Raw genomic sequence first — 22,817 nt, 5'->3', positions numbered from 1 at the left:
CTGGGGCGAATTTCCGCCTGTGAGTTAAAAAACGTTTTCGTTGTGCTCGCCATAAGGCTTGACCCTCTCGGGCATAGACCAGGGAAGGCTTGACCCTCTCGGGCATAGACCAGGGTTCGGGGGTTTCTCGGCCTGGAGAAGCCGTGTTGCTTCCTCTTAATGAAAAACGGCCAGATGAGCTCTTGAAAAAAAACTTGCTTCACCAATCACCGGCCGGACGCTGGTGAGCAAGATTTGCAGTGAAGATCTACCTGTGCGTCGCCAGTAGAATTTCAGCAGTGAAGATCCCCGGCCTGCACATTGGTCAGCTCAGCGGCCCATGTTGGAGTATAGAAGAAAAATCGTGGGTTCAGTTACACAGGCCGTATGATATTGGCCTGAAATCAACCTAAGGTCTTTCTTGGTTACGCAGGCCGTGTGGGACCGGATTACCAGAAGAAAAATCGTGGGTTCAGCTACACGGGCCGTATAATATATTGTCTTGTTTTTTTGATGTGAGACAGCATTATCTCATAATATAGCTACTTTTAAGTTTTCAAGTGAATTTTTTAATATGAGAGGTCTAAAATGGCTTGTTACATCTGCATGCCATAATTATTCACATAATGAGTGCATTGTAACTAAAGAAGGTTAATATAGACTTTTTACCTCCATGCTTAATCTGTCTGAAAAACTCTACAAGTAGCTACATTATGGAACAGAGGGAGTAGGCTCATTTGTTTTTTTAGACACCATTCGGAGAAATAAGAATATCACTAATTCCTCTCTTATCATCACAAACCGATCCATCGAAATACAACTTTCATGGTGTGCAAGTAATATAACCGACTTCTAAATCATGCTCATCATTAATCGGATGCTCAACAATGAAATCCTCCCTCTCTTCCATAATGTAGCTACTTGTAGAGTTTTTCAGACAGATTAAGCATGGAGAATAAAAAGTCTATATTAACCTTCTTTAGTTACAATGCACTCATTATGAGAATAATTATGGCATGCAGATGTAGCAAGCCATTTTAGACCTCTCATATTAAAAAATTCACCTGGAAACTTAAAAAGCAGCTATATTATGAGATAATGCTGTCTCACATCACATTATGGAACAGAGGGAGTATGATCTTTTTTTTAGAACAATCTTACAAGTACCATGGGCTTTTAAGGTTAGACAACTTCCATGGTGTCTCAACCCCCCCCCCCCCCCCCCCCCCGCGCCCAGTTGAGTTTTTTTAGGTTAGACAGAAAGCTGAGGTGCCTCAACATGAATTAGAGGTTGTGTTCTGAATTCTGGTTAGAATATTTGCTACCGGTGGTCATGATGGCTGATTTCAGGGCAGCTGGGGACCAATTTGGGTGCAGGGCTTTCAGCAGCGCCACAACGCCTGATACGTGTGGTGTTGCCATGGATGTCCCTGAGCCAATTACATATGCATCTTTTATGGCCCCTAATATGCTTGCACCTGGTGCTGCGATGTCAGGCTGTTCAGGAGGCAACAATAACGATATCATTATACTTCAAGAATTATGTACTGTTTTTACCTTGTTTTAAAGTAAATATCACAGAACTACAGTTTCTTTGGGTACAACTATTACAAAGCTAAACTTTTTTTTCATCTCATGAAACAAACAATTATTCTCAGAGAAAAAAAACTAACACAGAACTACATAGTGCCTTGTGAAAAAATATTTGCAAAACCACACTTTTATAAGGTAGAACAACCTAGACCCACATGACGTACTCAAAACTTGTTGGAAGGGTAGTCATCCTCTGAAATGGGATAAATTAAAAAAAAGAGTACTCATGTGATTACACAACCTAAAAGGAGCATTCTTATGAAATGTCAAAAGGAGGGTGTTGTCTGTTTATAGTTTACCCAAAGGAATTGTAGGTTTGTAATGTTTACTTTTACTTTGTTTTTCTTTTTCATTTTTGTGTGTGTCTAGGTACCTTGATAACTTCAGGGTAGTTGATCGATGGACCCCTTGAGGAGAATGCTGCCACTTTTGGGCCAACTGCCTCTTCACCTGTGACGGTGCGTGCGTGCTGGTCCGACCTTTGCAACAGGAGATCTGCTCAAAACAGTCAGAAAGACAAGCTTGACCTCAATGCAACCTGGGGATTCTAGTTTGCAATGTTAGTTCACCACTGAAGATCCAGAGGCGAAGGCATTTTTACCTCGCATCACCCATATATAAGCTGATAAGGTTGGCAGTGTCCAAGTCCACACGAACCCATGCAATGCCCTTGCAATCAGCTGTGGCATCTACAAGGTTGGTGGTATACTGAGCAAAGATAATACCAGAGCCTCCGCCATTCAAGACGTTACTCAACGCCCGAAGCGATGCACCACGACAGAGCACAATTTTACCTCTCACGTCCGTGGCGTTCAGAGCACTCGAAGAGCATCTGATGACAGAAGAAAAGAGCGAGGAGATCTGTTCAGCTTCAAAAATGCCTGGCGTGTACGCAGTCGCACAGGTTTATTAGAACCAAAACTCAGCAAAGGTTTTTATCGTACAAGCCTCTGAACGCGAAAAGTTTGAAGCCGCTGCGTGGTGAGCTGCTGTCCCCTCCGTAGTACAAGGACTGTCCCTGCAAATACATGAGCAGAATAGAGAGGTTGCCAAGATCAGTGCACACATGTGAATCATGGCCGGGTTGGGTTCTTGTCCAAACTCCAAACTTGTGTTCCGTATGGTACCACGATCTGTTGCTTGTTTCCTAGCGTGATCACTGTTGGAAACGACCGGTCGATCTTGCTCGCCGCGACGGTGATGACCCAGGGAGCACTGTTACTGACCACCTGCTGTGCAGGCCCCAGGTCCCCCGCGGCGTACACGACTGTGAATCTGTGATACCCTTCTGCACGGCGTGCAGGGCGCCGAAGGAGTTCTCCGCGACGAGGGACAGCGACAGGACGTCCACCCCGTCGTCGATGGCGTCGTCGATGGCCGTGGTGCTGGCCCGCCAGCCGGCAGCACTTGGCCACACGGATTTATACACGGCGATGCAAGCGCGGGGGGCGCCGCCGCGCACGACACCTGCGGCGAGGCCCTGGAAACTGGCCGCCACCACGGCCGAGCCCGCGGCGGAGGCTGTGTGCGTGCCGTGCCCGTCCTTGTCGCGGGGCGAGAGGAAGTCCATCTTGAGGTTCTCCTCGCCCACTCCGGCGCTGTAGAACCGCGCGCCGACGATCTTGCGGCTGCAGTTGTCGCTGCCCCAGCCCTCTCCGACTTGGCACACCGCACACGCCTCTCCACCGTGACGGCACCGGCCCGTACCCTTCGTCGCTAAAGCTCGTCGACTCCGGCCAGATACCTGCAGCCAGAACACCGTTCCGTTGGATGCACAAGAAGTGGTGCGCGAAGACATGGTTCCGAGCCAAACCACTTCGTCCAATTTCTTAAGAAATATAAGGATTGGGTACCGGTGTGACGGTGTCAATGACCCCGATGATTATATCTTCTCCGTATCTGCTTCTATGGAGCAGCTCACTGGGCATTTGGTTGCTCAGACCAAGGCCAAGGAAGTCCCAGCTTCGAGTGGTGTCGTCGTGTACCTTCTGCTTCGTTGAACACTAATGACTTCAGGAAGCTCTGGAGAGTTAACATGCAAGACCACAAAGGCATGGAGGATTTACTGTGAATTGATAATTCTAGAGTAGAGTACAGATGGCGGAATTTAACTTGTTTTTTTTTACGATAGGGGGGTCCCCACCTGAATAATTTCATTGATAGGGCTTTTGGCAGCCAAAATTACACATTACAATTTCAGTATATTGGAGGAAAAACCAGAGAGAGGAGAACACTAACACTAAGGTACAACGATAAGAGATACGCAACTCACTAACTAACCAAAGAAGAGTCATGTCACAAGCCGAAGATGACCACCGATCGCCGATTAACGCCACCACCGAACAACATACTTGCCGGCTACACTATGACCAATTCATCCCTGCACTGCTCCTCGTAGCTACGCCGCTCCACTGCCGCCCTCCATCTGAGGGACCACCCAGTGGAATAAGGACTAAGAGAGGTGAAGGACACGCAAACCACAGTTTACCGGACACGACGGTCTCCTTTGAAGTTGATGGCGACACCTACAGCACATCCGAGCTCCACATACAGCCATCCAAGGGGAGGAACCCATAAAGGGGAATGATAGTAGCGGTGGAAACACCACCCGGCGATTGATTTACTGGCACCACTAAGAAGAATGCCGACAAAGCAAAGGCACCAGAGGAGGACATTCACTGAACAACGATGGCAGCCAGCAGCGAGTGCTCGCCTCATCAATGAAAAGTCAGGAGGAGATAGAGCATAGACCTTCGAAGAAGCGGCGCCTAAACCAGCAGCAGGTAGCATAGACCTCCAAAGACGGCGCCTACAAGTAGGGAGCGACATCGGAGATGCCGTCGCCGCCTGCCCAGTAGAGCAAGGTTTTCACCGAAAATCTTGCAGGATGAGCACGACAATGCCTTCAAGAAGGCAGGTGGCGCCAAACGCCATTGTCGTTGTCAGCCTGAAGAACGGGCATACCTTTCACCAAGCTCTCATACCCTGCATCTGCATGCCTCCAGCACCTGCGTCGTCACCGCCACCCTTGTGCTCGCAGCACAGCATCTCCGACAGCAAGGCCTGCAGCTGTGCGTACCAGGCGCGAGCGGCCGACTCCGCATGGGCGCTAGGGCTGCCGCACCGTGGCGAGCGCCCCGACCCGACAGCCAGCACGGCTCGGGGAAGCAGGGGACGGCGCCCTTGGCCAGGCCGCCACATCCGCCGGGCATGAACCCGCCATCCTGTCGGGGGCGGGATGACCACATGCCAGCGCCAGCGCTTGATGCCTGCCGCTGGCCTGGGCCGGCCATCGCCCCCAGTCGATTTGAGCCCAGCGGCTTGCGCAAGCAGCACCACTCCGACCGAAACCGGCAGCCAGCACAGATCCGGCGTGGGAGCACCCGGATCTGCCCGAGAGGACGCCGTGCTGAGCAGCCGCTGTCGCCCATGGGTGCCGGGCCGTTGCACTTGCCGTCTCGAGCCTGACCGGAGGCCGGGCCACAAGCCCACAACAGCCCCGATCCACCCAATCAGGGACTAGATCAGGACTCCAGCAGGGTAGATCAGGCCAAGAACGAGCGTATTGAGGGGGAAAGCACCATGCTGGCCAAGATTTGCATCTTGGAGCAGGAGGAAATGGAAACAGCGAGAGGAGGAGGAAAGGAAGAGGGATTTGCGAGCAGCACCGACTTCGACGCCGTCGGCGGCGGCCGGAGATGGGCGGCTGCGAGGGGCCTTTGGCCGGCGGTGGGAGTCACCCTCGGCGTCGCCTGCCAGCGACGTGGAGGGCCACGAGGCTGTCCGAATTTAACTTGTTTCAGGGCATGAAGTGAAAGACCTAACCTGCAAGCTGTTCAGCTTGGTCTTGAGTAAGCATTGCTGCAAATCCTGAGAAGCCATGCTTGTAGTTGTGGACCGTGGAGGCCAGAGAATCGTCCTTGCTGAAAGTAAATAATATTAACGTAGCAAACTAAACATATTTACCTATAGTACTCCACATTCAATTCCGCTGCCTTTAGAAAGCTATGGCAGTGAAACCATGAACTTTCAGATAAAACAGTCAGCAAGCAGGAGGAAATGACCTAATAATTATTGGCAGAAACCATGTAGCACCTTCCAAGAACAGTGGCGAGGACATCATGGTGCGAAGCAACAACATCGTCCGGGTGTCCATGTTTCACATCGCCTAGGTATACAATATAAAGCTACAAACATAATGGGTTAGAACTTAAATTTTAGAAAGCTCCTCCAGTTAAGCTAGCCATATCCTACCACTCTAGCTGGTGACAGATCGTTGGCAGACTTGCTTACCCTTGAAGATCCTCCATTTACCCCGAATAATTAATAACGTGCAAAAGCATACAAGTAGCGCCGAAGCTCTAAGGCGACGCGGAGAAGAATAGAAATCCATTGCTCGTATGCTTTGTTCATTACTAGCCGATGACACTAGCCGGTATTTATAGACGAGTATTACGATGAGAGAAAGGTCTATTTTATTATCCACATCAATTCACTTTGGTCCGCTTAACACCCCCACCCTTAAATAAAATTTCCACCCTCAAACTATTATCCTCACCAATTTATACTTGATTTACTCCGAAGAACTATTTCAGTTGGTCCAATCTACCCTCTAATGAGATTTTTTTCTCCATATACAAGTTGAGTTTTAAGTTCAAATTCTACCAAGTGTATTCCATGCAGTTTTGTATATCTAGGATCAATTCCGTATTAAATATTCCTAACCTATGAAAATAACCACATAAAAAAATTAATATGTTTTTCTAACATAAGGCATCATGCCCAATATCTGGTCATAATATTTGAACTTAAAATTCATGTCCCGTTTGGCATAGCTTCACCCTAAACGGCTTCACCAGTAAAGCCAAAGCCAAGCCAAAGCCGGTGAAGCTAGAAAAACTTGCTTCATTCGGCTTCTAGTTTATTTTAGCACGGGCTTATAAAACAGCTTCACGCTACAGTATCTTGATTTGCGTGAAATAGGTGAATCTGAAGCCAAAATAAGCCATGCCAAACAGGCCCAACCCGTAGATGGAGAAATAAATAGGACAACTCTCACTAGGTGGTAAAAGGAAAATAGTTTGAGAGAGAGTAAATCGAGCCAAAATTTTATTCATGGGGTTAGAAAGACAAAATGGATTGGTGAAAGCAGTAAAATACATTTTCTCTTTAAGATGATATTTAAAATGTCAACATAGGAAGAGTTCAAAAGGAACCCTGAACCCATGTAGCTCGTCGTGCCTGCCTTTCATTTTCACATCCTTGTCAGTTGCAGCCAATATCATTTTGAGGGCACGTGTAAAGCAGATGTATCCTCTATAAGTGTAACACCCCAGGAATCACGCAACCCTAGGATACTACACAACTGCACTATAAAATGCCGAAATAGAAAATTTCGACAGCATAACCCTAGAAACGAGTACAACATGGAAGCAACGACAGATAGATATATAAATAAGTAAAGCGTGATATTCCAAGTAACTTTACATCCTTAACGAATATGAGAAAGAGCACTATAAGATATATCAAACTCAAAAATGGTAGGGTTAATTGGAGATATACCATTACAACTTTCAGGAGTTGGAAATATACTATTACAATTCACCATATTGGAGATATACCATCAGGATACCTCTTTCCCCTCCTGAGGCCCACCCGCAAGGTATAGCCGCCCGATTGCCTACTTTAGATGATTGCTTGGAGTGCAGGCCTCAGGGACGCCAGCAAGGCGAGACATCGGTGTTCCAGCGCTTGGGGCCCAGAACACATCACGACGACCATGTGAGGCAGCCACCTAGGGATGATCTTGAGCTAGAAGAAGAAGACAAGTATCATCATCCACGGTGGTGTCCTGACGGGCTCAGCCGATCACAGAAGCGCAGAGTGCAGCGCCTACGCAACCTCGAAGAGGCAGAAGCAAGGTACCTTGACGTGCTGAGGAAAGCGCGTCCAGATCTCGTAGAGCAAGTCACGCGCCCGCGAAGGGTGGAAAGGCATCCTCCAAGGAGGGAGTGGCGCCCCAAGCAGCCAAGAGCTGATGACAAGCCATCGACTGATGTGAACATGGTGTTCGTGCTCCCATCGGAGTTTCGGGCGCCCCAACCGGAGGAATTGGCCATCGCGCAGCTGGATCTCGGCCCACAGCCGATCATCTTCGAGAAGCCCAAGGAGAGAAGCTACAAGCACCAGAAGGGATTGTATCTCAAGGGCCTCATCGATGGCAAACCTGTGAACAAGATGTTGGTCGACACTGGCACCGCAGTCAACCTGATGTCGTACTCAGTGCTGCGCCGGTTGGGTCGTTCCACTGCTGATCTTATCAAGACCAATGTGATGCTCAATGATTTCAACGGTCAGCTGTCGGAGGCACAGGGTGTCCTCAATGTGGAGTTGACAGTTGGCCGCAAGACCATTCCAACATCGTTCTTCATCGTCAACAGTAAGAGTACATACACAGTGCTGCTTGGGAGGGATTGGATTCACGCAAATTGTTGTGTTCCTTCCATGATGCACCAGTGCTTGGTCCAGTGGGATGGCGATGAGGTGGAGGTTTCGCTTGCAGACATGAACGCCTGGGATGCGGAAGGGCAAGAGCCGATCTCAGGGATCGCGCTGGAAGACTGTGATCGGATTGAAGCGACAAAAAACAGGTTGAGGCTGGTCTTATCCACTGGCCTCACAGAGTAGACACATCCTGGCAAGCTACGGAGCCCAGCAAATTTAGAGAGGCTGGTCCCAGCGACCGGCCCCAAAAAATGAGTAATATATACTTGGGGTTACAATTATTACATTATGTACAAACAATGGCCTTTGCAGAGTATTCAGTTTTGAATAATGACGGAAATGTGGGAACGGCCAGCCCGTGCGGTTGGCCGGGAAATTTTTCTTGTTATCTCCCTATGTTTGCTGTCGATGTCGATCTTTCAGACGGCGGCAAGTTGGGGTACGGGTTTACGTCTGCTGACGATTTGGAGGAAGTCGATATCGGTCCCGGGGATAAGCCGCGACCGACATTTATCAGCAAAAAGTTAGACCCGATCTTGCGTGAGCAAATGATAGAACTGTTGAAGGAGTACCGGGACTGTTTCGCATGGGATTATACTGAGATGCCCGGCCCGAATAGAAATATCGTCGAGCATCGGCTACCGCTTAAGAAGGGATTTCGGCCGTTTCCGCAACCAGCGCGTCAGATGAAGGCCGAAGTCCTAGAGGAGGTTAAGAAAGAAGTGCAAAAAATGCTGGATGCAGGATTCATCTGGCCATGTCGGTATGCGGAGTGGATCTCTAGCATGGTCCCTGTCCAAAAGAAAGATGGCCGATGGCGAGTCTGCGTGGATTTCAGAGACCTCAACAGAGCAACACCAAAGGACGAGTATCCGATGCCTGTTGCGGAAGCATTGATCAACGCAGCGGCTGGTCATAAGATGATGAGTTTTATGAATGGTAATGCCGGCTACAACCAGATTTTTATGGCCATAGAGGATGTACACAAGACCGCGTTCAGAGTACCAGGCGCGGTCGGGTTGTTTGAGTACTTGGTTATGACCTTTGGATTGAAAAATGCCAGTGCAATGTATCAACGTGCCATGAATTACATTTTTCATGATCTCATCGGCAAATTGGTGGAGATCTACATTGATGACGTCGTGGTCAAGTCCACGTCGGCTGGGGGACATCTGGAAGATTTGCGCCAGGTCTTAGAGCGGACTCGAAGGTTTGGACTCAGAATGAACCCAAAGAAGTGCGCGTTCGGTGTATCGGCTGGTCAGTTCTTAGGATTCCTGGTGCACGAGCGGGGAATCGAGATCGGCTTGAAAAGTCAAGAAGCTGTAAGGACAATGAGACCACCTACTACGAAGAAAGATTTGCAGAAGCTCATCGGCAAAATCAACTTTGTCAGACGTTTTATCTCCAATCTGTCTGGGCGCATCGAGCCGTTCATGGGTTTGGTGAAAGTCAAAACAGATGCTGAGTTTCGCTGGGGGGCAGAACAACAGAAGGCTTTTGATGAAATCAAGGAATATCTATCGAAGCCTCCAGTGTTGGTTCCACCCCAGCAAGATAGGCCATTCTACGTGTACCTGTTTGTGGGTGACACTTCCATTGCTTCGGTATTGGTTCAGAAGCATAACGGCCAGGAGAGGGTTGTTTTCTACCTCAGCAGGCGCATGTTAGACGCCGAGACCAGGTACCTTGAGATCGAGAAGCTTTGCCTTTGTTTATTCTTTACATGCACAAAGCTTCGTCATATTTTGCTCTCGGCGGAAACGATTGTCATCTGCAAATCGGATGTCATAAAGTATATGTTGTCGGCTCCAGTTCTGAAAGGCCGGCTCGGAAAGTGGATGTTTACATTGTCAGAGTTCGATATCCGATATCAGCCTGCGAAGGCAGTCAAAGGATAGACATTGGCGGATCTCATGGCAAACAGGGTTAGCACTGATATAGCTGCACTGTTTATACGTGCTTGTGCCATGTTTTTTTACGGATCGGCATGCGATGATGGATGCGGTGTGGGAATTCTGTTGGTGTCACCTCGAGGGGTGACTTATTCTTTTTCCATCAGGATGACTGCTCCGTGCACCAATAATTTAGTAGAATATGAAGCTGTGTGCAAAGGGATGGAATTACTCCTGGAAGCTGGTGCAGAGGCAGTGGAAGTATTTGGGGATTCGAAACTGGTGATTTCTCAGCTCACGGAAGAATATAAATGTGAGAGCGAGGCTCTTTTCCCAATATGGATGCAATGCCGTGAGTTGATGTCACAATTCAGGTACATTAATTTCCACTGGATACGCAGAACTATGAATAATGAAGCCAATAATTTGGCACAGATGGCTTCAGGATACAAGGAAACAGCTGATGGAGTCAATGTAGAGGTTCAGTTTCTAGAACCTGGAGACTGGAGAGTCGATATCTTCAATTATTTGAAGGATTCGGCTCGGCGGGGCACCCAGAAGGATAAGACTCAAAGCTATGAAGTATGTTCTGATAGGGGACGACATGTTCTACAGGACCTTGGAAGGACTGCTGCTTAAATGTCTGGGACCTGCAGAGTCGAATCGGCTTTTGCATGAGATTCATGAAGGAGCCTGCGGCATTCATCAAACGGCTCATAAGATGAAATGGCTGATTAGGCGATTGGGATATTACTGGCCTACCATGCTTGAAGATTGCTTCAAATATTACAAGGGATGTCAGGCATGTCAGAAATTCGGCAAGATTCAGATGGTACCGGCATCAGTAATGAATCCTATTATTAAGCCATGGCCGTTCTGGGGTTGGGCCATGGATATGATCGGCCAGATTAACCCGCCGTCTAGTAAAGGCCACCAATGGGATTTAGCTGTCACGGATTATTTCACAAAATGGGTAGAGGCGGTACCCATGAGGTCAGTGGCATCAAAAGATGTGATCAGTTTCGTCAAAGAACATATCATTCATAGGTTTGGGATCCCTCAGACCATCACGACCGATGGAGGGCCGGTCTTTATTTCGGAAGAATTTAGGAAGTTTGCCGATGACACGGGGTTCAAGCTAATCAGATCATCCCCATATTATGCCTAGGCTAATGGACAAGCTGAAGCATCCAACCAGAGCCTTATCAAGTTGATTAAGAGAAAGATCGATGAATATCCTAGGCGCTGGCATGAGGTGTTGTCAGAAGCTTTGTGGGTGTATGGAATTTCGTTTCACAGATCCATCAAGATGTCACCATACCATTTGGTCTACGTCCAAGATGCTGTGTTACCGTGGGAAATTACGGCCGGATCGAGACGTGTTAAGTTTCAGAATGATCTATTGGCTGAACAGTATGCGACCTTGATGAATGATAATGTGGAGGATCTTACAGATGTAAGACTTTGGTCGCTTGAGAAAATTAAGGAAAACAAGGCTAAAGTTGCTCGTGCATATAATAAAAGGGTCAAGCCGAAAGAATTCCAGGTTGGAGATCTAGTTTGGGAGGCAGTGTTACCATTGGGAACTAAAGATAGAAAATATGGCAAGTGGTCTCCAACTTGGCACGGACCGTACAAGGTTGATTAGGTTTTGTCTGGAAATGCTTACATGCTTGAGGAGTTGGATGGTGTCAAGTTTCATGTGGCTGTCAATGGCCAACACCTCAAGAAATATTTCCCGAGCATGTGGGAAGGTGAGTGATAAAAGCCGATGAAATCCATCTGGCTGAATCATGAGAGGCCAACACGTTGAGTTGGCCAGTAAAAAAAATCATGAGAGGCCAACACGTTGAGTTGGCCAGTAAAAAAAAGAGAGATAATAAATGAGAAGCGGGACAGCCGATATGTGACCATCGACTTAAGATATTTTAAACGAGTACAAGTTTCAGGTTTAACAGGCAACATCAAATGTTTTCTGAATAGTTCTACTAGTTCAGGAATCCTTTCATGGCATGGATGGCTTCTGCACGTACAGTGTCAGCTCTTGCAATGATTTCTTCGTCGTCCTTGTCATCGCCTGATATTATCTGTCGACTCAAGGTGCTTATCTCTGCAAACTCTACCTGTATTTGTTCAGCCATTTCTTGGGCTTCCTGCTTGGAGTTTGCGATCAAAGCTTTCTCCTCTTGGATTAGTCTTTGGGTATTGCGGACCTTTTCTTCAAGTTCCATCAGTTCCTTTTCCAAGAGGTTGAGTCGTCCTGTGCTCTCGGAGATATCAGCTTTAGCATCCAGAGTTGCCTTCTTTTGGTTGAGTAGTTTGCACTTCTGAGCGATGTCGGCTTTCAGAGGGATTTGAGAGTGACGCACTTCTATTCTCTGTTGTGCTGCCTTCACCTCTGCCCGAAAGAAAGGAAGATGGCCGGCTGCCCAAAGTTTGACTCGAAGTGATTCTGGAAGTTGGGATTCTATCTGCTCAAGAATTTCTTTTATCTTGCTGGAATCATCAACCAAAGTAATGATCGGAGCAGATAGCAGATCCTTGATGAGTTGAAGCTGATTTGCCAAGTTAGCTGATTGCTGCAAAGATGGTGCTTTTGCTCCAGGGGCAGTCAGACCCATTGATGCCGGGTCAAAGGAAAGTAAACCTGAAATGTCAAAGCCCTATGGACATATCTGAAATTAGAGCAAGGTGCATTTATGAAGCTATCGGCTGGTTCAGAATTGGTTCTTGTAATGTTACCTGTTCTGAAGAAGAAGCATTGGGCGGTTCAAGAGCGATCGTCCTAATAGAGCTTGTGTCGACATCAAAAACATTGACTGTGTTAGCTTGCCCCTCGCTTGCCTCTATCAGTACATTAGGATTTGCAGTCGTCTCATGTTGTACTGGGCTTTCTGCATTGGGGATGTCTTTAGCCATGTCCTGAAAATAAAATTACGGTCAACCAGAATATATGTGCATTGGGAAGAAGTTTCAGAAAAGATGAATCACCTGGTTGGAGTTAGTATCTGATGGACTTGGGGAAGATTGGACAATTTTCTTAATGATCCTTTTTGTAATCATCTTCCTCTTTTTGGTTGGAACTCGGGGGGTAACAATTGCAGAAGCTTGTTTTCGTTTGGAAGCCGACTGAAGTAAGTCTGGCTGAATAGTCATTATCACTTTCTTCATTGATGGTGATCCCTTGCAGAAGAGTACATCAGGGGCAGTTGGAAGAAAGTGGAATGGCTCCCCATTGCTGGTCATAGGTTCTGGACCATCTTGTTGCTGCAAACAGGGTGAGCAGGATTAGTTAAGAGAAAAAATAGAGGACTTAGAAAGAATGAATGCATAAATTTAGTACCTCTTCGGGGATTACGTATTCAGGGTCAATTTGCTGCAGTCGAGGACCTAGAGGTTTCCTAAATACATGTGTTTTCCACATTCCCCACCATGTGCAGAAGTCGATTGATGAAGGATCAAAGGATAGATCAGCTGATATTGGAATGTGGAGGTTGTCGAAATGCTGTAGCATCTTGAACTGGTGAGGCCATCAGGCAGATCGGCTCTACTCTCCACCAAGTGGTGAATATGGAAGTGGGGAGGGACTTGTCCTATGCCAAATTGCCGAGCTGCTATGACTGGTTGATAGGTTTCATAGCCTGGTTTAATAATTCTATTGGAAGTACTCATACCAACAGGGAGGAAACCAGGTCGAATCATCAGGGAGTATAGATGTTGAGTGATGTCGTCATCGGCAAAACTATCCAGTCTAAAGGCAGTTGGGTTCTCAAAGGATTCAGATTCAGTGAATGGAAAATAGAGTGGATTCTCTAGGCCTTTGTAGAAAACTCTGAACCAGTTTGTTGCATCTGTTGGATTCAGTTTACTGCCAGGAAGACTAAATAAGGTTTGGCCATAACTAGTACATCTAATTGGTTTGCCACTCTCATCGGGAAAGGAATTCTTGGTCAGGCGTTGGAAGTTTGGGATCTGATGCTGAAAGTAAAGTTGTGCCCATAACTGAATAAACCACCAAGGGCCTCCAGTTTTATGTTTCTTTTGGTTAAGCAAGTTGGTTGTCATCAGGTGGAGACATCTGTATGTTTCTCCAAGGAAAAGTTTGCCTAGGCCGGTGCGGTTGCCATGGGCCAGATGGTAGGCCAAAGGAAGATAATTCTTAGTTGGAGCTAAGGAAGGACCACAGAAGATGAAATGTTCTAACCAAAGGTTTAAAAAGGCTGTGTGTTCCTTTTCAGTCACTGGACCTTTTGTTTTCATGTGCTGGTTCATGTAAGTGCCCCAGTTTGTGCAGTTTGACTTGGATGAAAGTTTAAAGGGGACTTCTGCCATTTTGTGAGCAGCAGGATTGGGGGATCCAATGTCTAGGCCAGTGATCATGGTGACATCTAACAGAGTAAGGGTCATGGGACTGTGGCCAAAGAGGAAACAGTTCAGAGCGTCAGACCAAAAATAGCCGATGGTTTTCAGAAGGTTCTCATCTTTATCAAGGGGTGATAATGATAAGCTAAGTGCATCGGCTATGTTTAATTCTTGCCACAAGGGCATGTGAGCTTTTGCTACTCTACTGTACCATGTAATCCAGCTTTCAGGTGGATTGGGCCAGGCTCTTAAGAAGTCGGCCCAGGAATTCAAATTGATGTTTTGGTTCACGAAAGGGATCCTATTTGCTTCACAAGAGATCAAATCTATGGGATTTTCGTAAGCTCGTGGGCCGAGACAGAAAGATTTTGGATTGGAAGGATACGGCAGAAGAATGTCTGACACCTGAAGTTCAGAAATTCAGAAGTATGCATATGATGTCAGGTTTCAGAGTTTAATGTTTCAGAGGCTTAGTAAGCTAAGGAAAACCAAAAGAATTAGGTTGAATATTACCTTTAGGCCACAGATTGCCGCATCATCATCTATAGGATTTGTTGTTTGAGCTACAGAGTCTGTCATGGTTCAGATCTGTTGGTTTAGGGTTTGATTGCTATGGGTTCTGAATCGAATTCTGGATGCTTGGAGAAGTTTTTGCTCGAATTTGTAGAGCTGGGTTTTTGAATTATGCTCGGATTTGAGAGTTTGTTTCGAGTTCGGTTCAAGGTGGAAGTGATGCTCTACTCTTGTGCGGGTTGCTTCTAGTTTGAATTTCGTCGGCTCTTAGATATTTGTAGAAGCCTGATGCGTTGCCATCGGCTTTTTGGAAAATAAATCAAACACACAGCAATTGAAGGAAATTAACTTTATTAAAAGGAAAGGTTTTTACAAGGAAAAAGCCGATTTTTACAAAGGAATTAATCCTTGGGCTTTACAATCCTATTCCTATAGTACTACTTCTACTGCTCATAGGTACCTAGTACCTACGGCGTTTGGGGCTCTGGGCCGGCGCATCTCCGCCGTCGTTGCCATCATCGTCGTCGTCGTCGCTGTCGTTGTCCTCGTCGTCGTAGCTGTCATCGTCGTCGAAGGCACTGCTGCCGCCCTCGGACCCGAAGTCGCTGCTCCGACCGCTGCCGCTGCTCTCTTCCTCGCTGTTCTCCTCGGAGGACCCGAGGAATTGGAAGGGTTTCCCTCCCATCGGGTCTTCGCCGGAGGAGGAGTCGATCTCCTCTTCCGAGGAGGAGTCGACTCCGTCCCAAGAGAAAGCGTCGTCGCTGATGCTCTCCAGTTCCTCCTGGAATAGGAACTAGAGGTCTTCCCCCTCGGTCTCGGGCTCGTCCTACTCGGAGACGATCCCGAAGTCGAACTCCTCTACATCCCAATGCAGAGGAGCCAGCGCCTCGTACGTTGCCGTCGGGTTCCACTCAGGAGTCGGCTCTCGGCTCTCCGGGATGGAGTCGATGGAAGAAGCGGGGAGGGAAGAAGAAGGAGAAGAGGAGGAGGAAGAATCTCCGAAGGAGTTGGAGTCGGAAGAGGAAGAAATCGCCATGGCTACTAGCTACTGAAGGTTGGGGTTTTTTCTGTGCTACTTGGCTTTGGAGGAAGATGAGTTTGCCGTAAAGAGATCCGATTCGGATGAGGTTAAATAGTAAAAGATGGAAGACGGATCGGCAGTTTCACATTCTACGAGGAGCCAGCTGCAGAGACGTTGCGTGCTTCCTTGGTGGTTGCAGCGGTTTTTAATGAGCATTAACGGGAAGATGAAGCGACGGAGTGGTTTTGGAATTATCATTGCCAAAACTAGGGGGGCATGTGTTATCGCCATAAATTAAGCCGAAAGCATGTTGGGCTTAAAGTAGAAGATTAAGAAGGCTTGTAGATCGGCTCCTGCGTGAGCATTTGGCCCACATGGGCCATGTATCTTTAGATTTAGTTCAAGATTAGAGATAGAGTCCGATCGGGACAAGATATGATTAGATTGTTTCCCAAGTCTCCGGACTATAAATATATACCTTATGTTATTCGTAAAAAAAAAGAACGTCATCACGTTTTGCAACAACAACTCTCGGCGCACCGCCACCCCTAATTCTAGGGTTTCATCCAAGTAAGCGCCATGTTGCCTGATCGTTTCTTGCGATCAGGGCAGCATTGTTCTTGCCTTTACCTTGGTATTACTCGTACTGAAGCATTTTTGATGGCGAGTAGTGCTAGTTATCTCAATGTTCGTAGCATGGCTTTAGTAGATCTATCGTGCTTTTGTTGCTTATCATCTACGAATATCATGTTCTCTCTATGCATTCATGCTTGATCTTAAGCTAATTCTTGTTGCACAGAGTTAGTTGCGTAGAGTTAACGTCTTGTTTCTTTTCTATCTGGTAGATCCAATCTGTTATGGTTTGTTCTTATTTTATAAGGATTAGCTCAATATCTGCTAGGTTAGGCCCTGCAAACAGATTGGATGTTCCGGTGACGTAATAGATGCTTTATTTTAGCCTTAATAGGGATTGTTCCGGGAATCGGCTCTTGCTAGTTCTTAGGCCTCTGTTTTTTGTTATGGTTTAGTTATCTGTTATGTTCGCTAGGCCTAGTTACGTGTAGGACGTTCCGATTTAGCGGTGAAGCTTTTACTGTCATGGATCAGATCAGCTAGATTTAATTGAAGCAAGTTTCTCATAATTATTTGCTTTATTTGTCAATATCCAGATACACACAGATCCAATCTGACACCGGGACTCGATCGGCTCTTTAAAGCCGATGCAAGAGTCGTCCCGGGGAGCCGACCACAGCTCGGACTTACGTTTCCACGTGTTTGTGTATGCAGGCAAATCGTTGCAAGCACGTTCGCACCTTCCTGATCAGGTATAGGTCAGGTGGCACGCCTTACATTCTCCGGAATCTTCGGCGTGTGCCGGATTGTGGGCCGTTGACGAGGGAGCAGTGCCTGCCAGCGCCCCGGCGACCTCCCGGCTCTTCGTGTTGCCTGTTGCTACTCGCCGGTGGGTTTTGACCAACAACAATTTTCAAAATGGCGAGGACCATCCAGGTCAGTTATGGGAAGGTGACAAAAGATGGGAAGAAGAAAAATAGAGATAAGGCACCAATCGCAGGCGTACCATTGAAGAAACAGTCCATCTTCTACAAGTACTTGCCGTATTGGGGTGATCTTGAGGTCCGCCATGCAATTGATGGGATGCACCTGAAGAAAAATGTGCTTGGTAACACGATTGGGCTCCTTCTAGAGACATCAACAAAGACAAAGGATACTTTAAAGTCACGTCAAGACCTGGTAGCCATGAAGATAAGAGAGGAACTTCATCCTATTGAAAAAGAAAATGGAAGATATGAACTTCCCTCAGCTTCCTACAATTTGACACATGATGAGAAAAAGGCAATATGCGAGGGCTTACGGGGGATCACAGTCCCTAGTCGTTTTTCATCCAACATAAAGAAATAAACTAGTCTCGATGAAAGACCTCTCGCTATGTGGCTATAACTGTCATGATTGTCATGTGTTGCTGACGGTGTTCCTCCCTATTGCAATCAGAGCGATCAAGCCAGTATACGTGAAAATGCTAATCACTCGGCTGTGTTATTTCTTCAACAAGATTTCTCAAAAAGTGATCGACGAAAATGAATTGAATGATATCCAAGAATTTATTGTGGATACTATTGCACAACTTGAGATGTGCTTCCCTCCTTATTTTTTTGATATAATGGAGCACTTAATGGTTCACATGGTCAACCAAATACGTGCACTTGGTCCACTTTACCTACACGAAATGTGGACGTACGAGCGGTTCATGTCCATTCTATACCGGTACATACTAAATCGTGCTTACCCTGAGGGTTCCATGATCGAGGGATATAGTACTGAGGAAGTCATTGAGTGTTGCCTTGGTTATGTAAATAATAAAGTATCCATTAGTTTGCCCGTTCCTCGCTTTTTTGGGAGGTTGGAAGGGGTAGGGACAGTTGGGAGAAAAACATTTATTGACAAGGATTTTAAAGGAGTTCAACAAGCACATTATAACATCTTGCAGCATCTCACGATAATGACACCTTTAGTCAATGAACACTTGAGCATGATTCGTGCCGAATGTAATGGCCGCTCAGATGATTGAATCATGAGAGAGCACAAGCGTAGTTTGACTGCATGGCTGAAGGACCTGGATCTACCAGATGGGGAGACCGTGGAAGAACAAACGATTAAAAAATTAGCGGCAGGGCCATCTAGCCAGGTCACATCATGGCAAGGGTATGATATTAATGGATATTTATTTTATACTGCCGCAAAGGATAAGAAGACTGTATCCCAGAATAGTGGTGTCCGCATTGAGGCATTAGACAAGAGAACAGGTCAAAGTACCACTCTCTATGGTGTTATAGATGATATATGAGAAGTGCACTATGGTTACAATATACAAATACCTGTATTTCGGTGTCGTTGGGTCAAACACCCTAGAGGTGTTGCGGTGGATGGCTATGGACTCACGATTGTTGACCTCAATAATGTTGGATACAAAGACGACACATGGGTACTTGCTTCACAAGTTGCACAAGTACTGTATGTAGCTGACCCCACAAAGAAAGCAAAACATGTTGTTGTCCCGGGAAAACAAGATATCATAGGAGTTGATGGTATCAACGATGTGGAAGATTATAATCAGTACAACGAAATGAACCTCTTCACAGACCTACCACAGAAGATGAGAATTATAGAAGCAAGCTTAAAAAAAGATGACAAGCCATGGGCACGCAAGGATGGCGAATCGAGAATTGTTACCGCTTAAATCAGTAGCTATTTAGAATCGGGTGCGTGTAATCGGATTCATGAAACTTGGAATCTCAGAGATATTAATGAGACTTGGAATATGTAATGAAATATTATTGTCGAATGTTGTCCCTGTATTATTATTCACAAATATTTGCATTGAGGGTGTGGAAATATATAGGTATAGAGTAATGTTATAGTAGTGTGAGACTATACATTGTGGTTTGCCCACTATAAAACATAAAACACAATGAAATACTGATATCATTTTTTCCCTTGTTCTATGGGTCTCAAAAATGGTAGGATTAAATTTTCACATTTTTGGATATGTTTTGCTAATTTTTTTCGAATATAACTCATTTTTAGGAGATAATTGAAAAAATATTATTAGGGGCGGGTGACATTACTACCCGCCCCTAAAAACAGGTTCTACAATAAGAACGCAATTAGTTCTATAATAAGAACAAAGATGGTTTTGGATCCAACGATCCCCGATTGGCTAACAGTTCCTGAGGGTAGGAAGGAAGCGATGTGTCAACTGTTGAGCAGAACCTTTATTTTGCCAAGAGGAACACAAGACAGAGTGAAGCATTATGCGAAGAAGATGTTGGGTGAAAGCTTCCGCCGGTGGAAGAGTGAACTAAACACTAAGTATGTGCAGAAGGGCCGAACACCTTTCTTAGATTATGGAGACATCACACCCGCACAATGGGAAGAGTTTGTTCAGCAAAAGAACTCTGAGGAATCACTAGCTCTAAGCAAGAGAAATAGAGATCTTGCATTGAGCAACATCCATAAAGTCCGTCTTGGCCCGGGGGGATACCAACGGAAGGCCGATCAGTGGCGGCGTGAAAGAGATGCTGCAATAGCCGCAGGGCTACCTGACTCTTTTGTAGGTCTTACTGATCGTGGCTGGTTCTGGCTTGAAGCAAGGAAGCCTAAGATAGTGGATGGCAAGGCACATTTTGACACACCCAAGACCGAAGCCGTCGCACAAAAAATATACGAACTTGCCAAACTTCAGTGCCAAGGAAAGTTCAAAGCCAAGAGGGACAAGGACGTGCTTAGTATAGCCATTGGGTCCAAAGAGCATGGAGGCCGCGTCAGAGGTGTATCATCAAAGTTGTCGTTTAAGGATGGCTTCCAGGAGGACCGGGCTACCTACAAGACGCACAACCAGTACAAGGAAGAGATGATAGAAGCGGCAGAGCAAGTAGCGGAACCAAAGTTTAAGGAAATGTTAGCACAAATAGCAGAGCAACAACAATCCGGACAACTATGGATGAATCCGTTGCTACTGGAGCAGCAGCAGTCCGGCCAGTTAGTGGCGATGCCCCCTCCGGTATGTGCCCAAGCGAATACGACTTGTGCCCAGAGCAGTGTCACCTCAACCACAGCACAACCGTTCCCGGTAGATTCTATAACATGTACTACTCCGTGCATGTTGCTCTATCCGATCGGGAGAGCTGGAAAGACGAAAGAGGTTGCCAAGGCGCATGTGGTTCCTTTTTGGGGTTTATTCGAGGGAAAACCAATCCCGCCTCTATATGCATGCGTGCGAGTGCAGGAGTTACTAAAATCAAGCTATGTGGAGAACGAGATAGACATCCCCACTGCAGATGGGAAAACCATGCTTGGACAATGCGTTGGCATCAATATTTTATGGCACAAACGGGATATCATACTGGTTGATCAACCAGATCTTACCTTGTCATCACCAAATCAGACTCAACTGGCTCTAATAGATATACCGGCCCTGCCATCGTCACCACCAGCTCCAGCATCGCCGCCGCAAGAAACGCCAGCATCGCTGCGGCAACAAGCTCCAACTTCTCCAGCTCCAGCACAAGCTCCAACATCGCCAGCTCCAGCCCCATCTCCAACACCAGCTCCAACACCAGCACCAGTGTCGCCACCAGCTAAAGCATCACCACCACGAGCGCTTACGGTACCGGCTCCACCACCACAAGCACAATTTGGGCAGATCGGCTTACCACGAGTGATACAATCTTACCAGAAGGAAGACTCAGAGATTGTAGCTAAGTGGCACACGGCAAATATCAAACAGAAGTCAAAGGATAAGTCAAAGGATGCTTCAGATTCTAGTGGCACCAGACGACGTGGCTTTTCCTTTCCCCGTACTGACCACGACTTCTGCCGTTATATTGGGGTCGATGATATAGCAGATTTACCGGATTGTCCGCTAAAATTTGAGTACGGTAAACCATTTCTACCCCAATTTATGTACGAAGGACTTCCAGTTTATATGACGAGGATGCATAATTGGTACATAAGGGCATGTAGACTTGGCCTTCGAAGCATTTGGGCTCGGTATGACCCTGATATTTTCGGAGCAAAAACTGACGGCATCCAAGATATCATGTTCGATTTTCAAGACATCCAGGAAATGTTCCGCCTCAAAGAATTAAGCATAGAAATGGTCAGAGTCTGGTGCATGTAAGTGTCGCATCGTAACTAATATCTTGTATGGAATAATTATATATATGCGTACATATCTAATTACTAGTGATATTTTTTTATACAGGATGCAACAACAAGAGGCGGATGCTATAAAACATAAGATCACGTTCCTTGACCCGGTAGCTATTTGTGAGTCCAGGCACAGGGGTCCGATGTTGTGGAAGGACGACCACGATGAGCTAAAAAAGTGGTCAACGGCCAAGGAAAGAAAGGATAAGCGGAAAAAGGAACACGACAAAATCAGAAGGATAATAGGTGCCTGCATATCGCTTCAGATGCAACGGTGGCAGGACAGGGACGTTATATGGGCACCGTACTACTTGCAGTAAGTGTGTAGTCTCAGTCATTTGTTACAATATGCACTTGCTTCGATTAAATGCCTAAGAGATCATAAATGATACTTTTGCAGAAGACACTGGATAGCATTTTTTATATAGCCAAAATAGGGAAAAAATGCTTGTGTTGGACTCTACTGATTTTGTGTTGGAAATCGATTTCCAGGGGCGGTTCGTGGCACCAGCCGCCCTTGTAAATTGATTTCCAGGGGCGGTTAACTTAATGACCCGCCCCTGGAAATCGATTTACAGGGTCGGCTGGTTCCACAACCCGCCCCTGAAAATCGATTTCCAGGGGCGGGTAAACGGCCCGCCCCTAGAAACCATGATTTCTAGCTGCGAGAGACGGGGGCGGGTGTCGCGCCCGCCCCTAAAAATGGTGTTTTACCCGCCCCTACAAAACATTTCTGCAGTAGTGTTATATGGTCTCAAACAGGCTCCTCGTGTTTGGTTTGAGCGCTTTGTTTCTGTGATACGGGCTGCAGGCTTTTCACCAAGTGAGTATGATTCAGCCTTATTTATTCATCGTTCTCTGCGTGGACTTCTTTGCTTCTTCTATATGTTGATGATATGTTGGTTACGGGAGATGATATGGAACACATTTCTCATGTGAAGAAGCAACTTGGGGAGTAATTTCAGATGTCTGATTTAGGTCCTCTTAGTTATTTCTTAGGGATTGAGGTTTTGCGTTCTGCCAAGGGCTATTATCTTTCCCTGTCCAAATATATACAAGATCTTCTTGCTCGCTCTGGCATTACTGATAATCGGATGGCTGCAACACCTATGAATCTTCACTTGCAGCTTCGTCCTACTGATGGTTTCCCCTTGGAGGATCCCTCTTGGTATAGGCATATTGTTGGGAGTTTTGTTTATCTCACTGTTACTCAACCTGACATT

General features: G+C 46.4%; 1 pseudogene; it reads right to left on the bottom strand.

The window, feature by feature from the left end:
- Positions 1-1,258: 1,258 nt before the first annotated feature.
- LOC120695023 lies at positions 1,259-20,981 on the bottom strand (annotated as a pseudogene).
- Positions 20,982-22,817: the final 1,836 nt, after the last annotated feature.

The sequence above is a fragment of the Panicum virgatum genome, chromosome 2K, assembly GCF_016808335.1.
Source record: "Panicum virgatum strain AP13 chromosome 2K, P.virgatum_v5, whole genome shotgun sequence".
Taxonomy (NCBI): domain Eukaryota; kingdom Viridiplantae; phylum Streptophyta; class Magnoliopsida; order Poales; family Poaceae; genus Panicum; species Panicum virgatum.
Note: the sequence above shows the minus strand (reverse complement) of the source record. Positions and strands in the feature narration are given on the sequence as shown.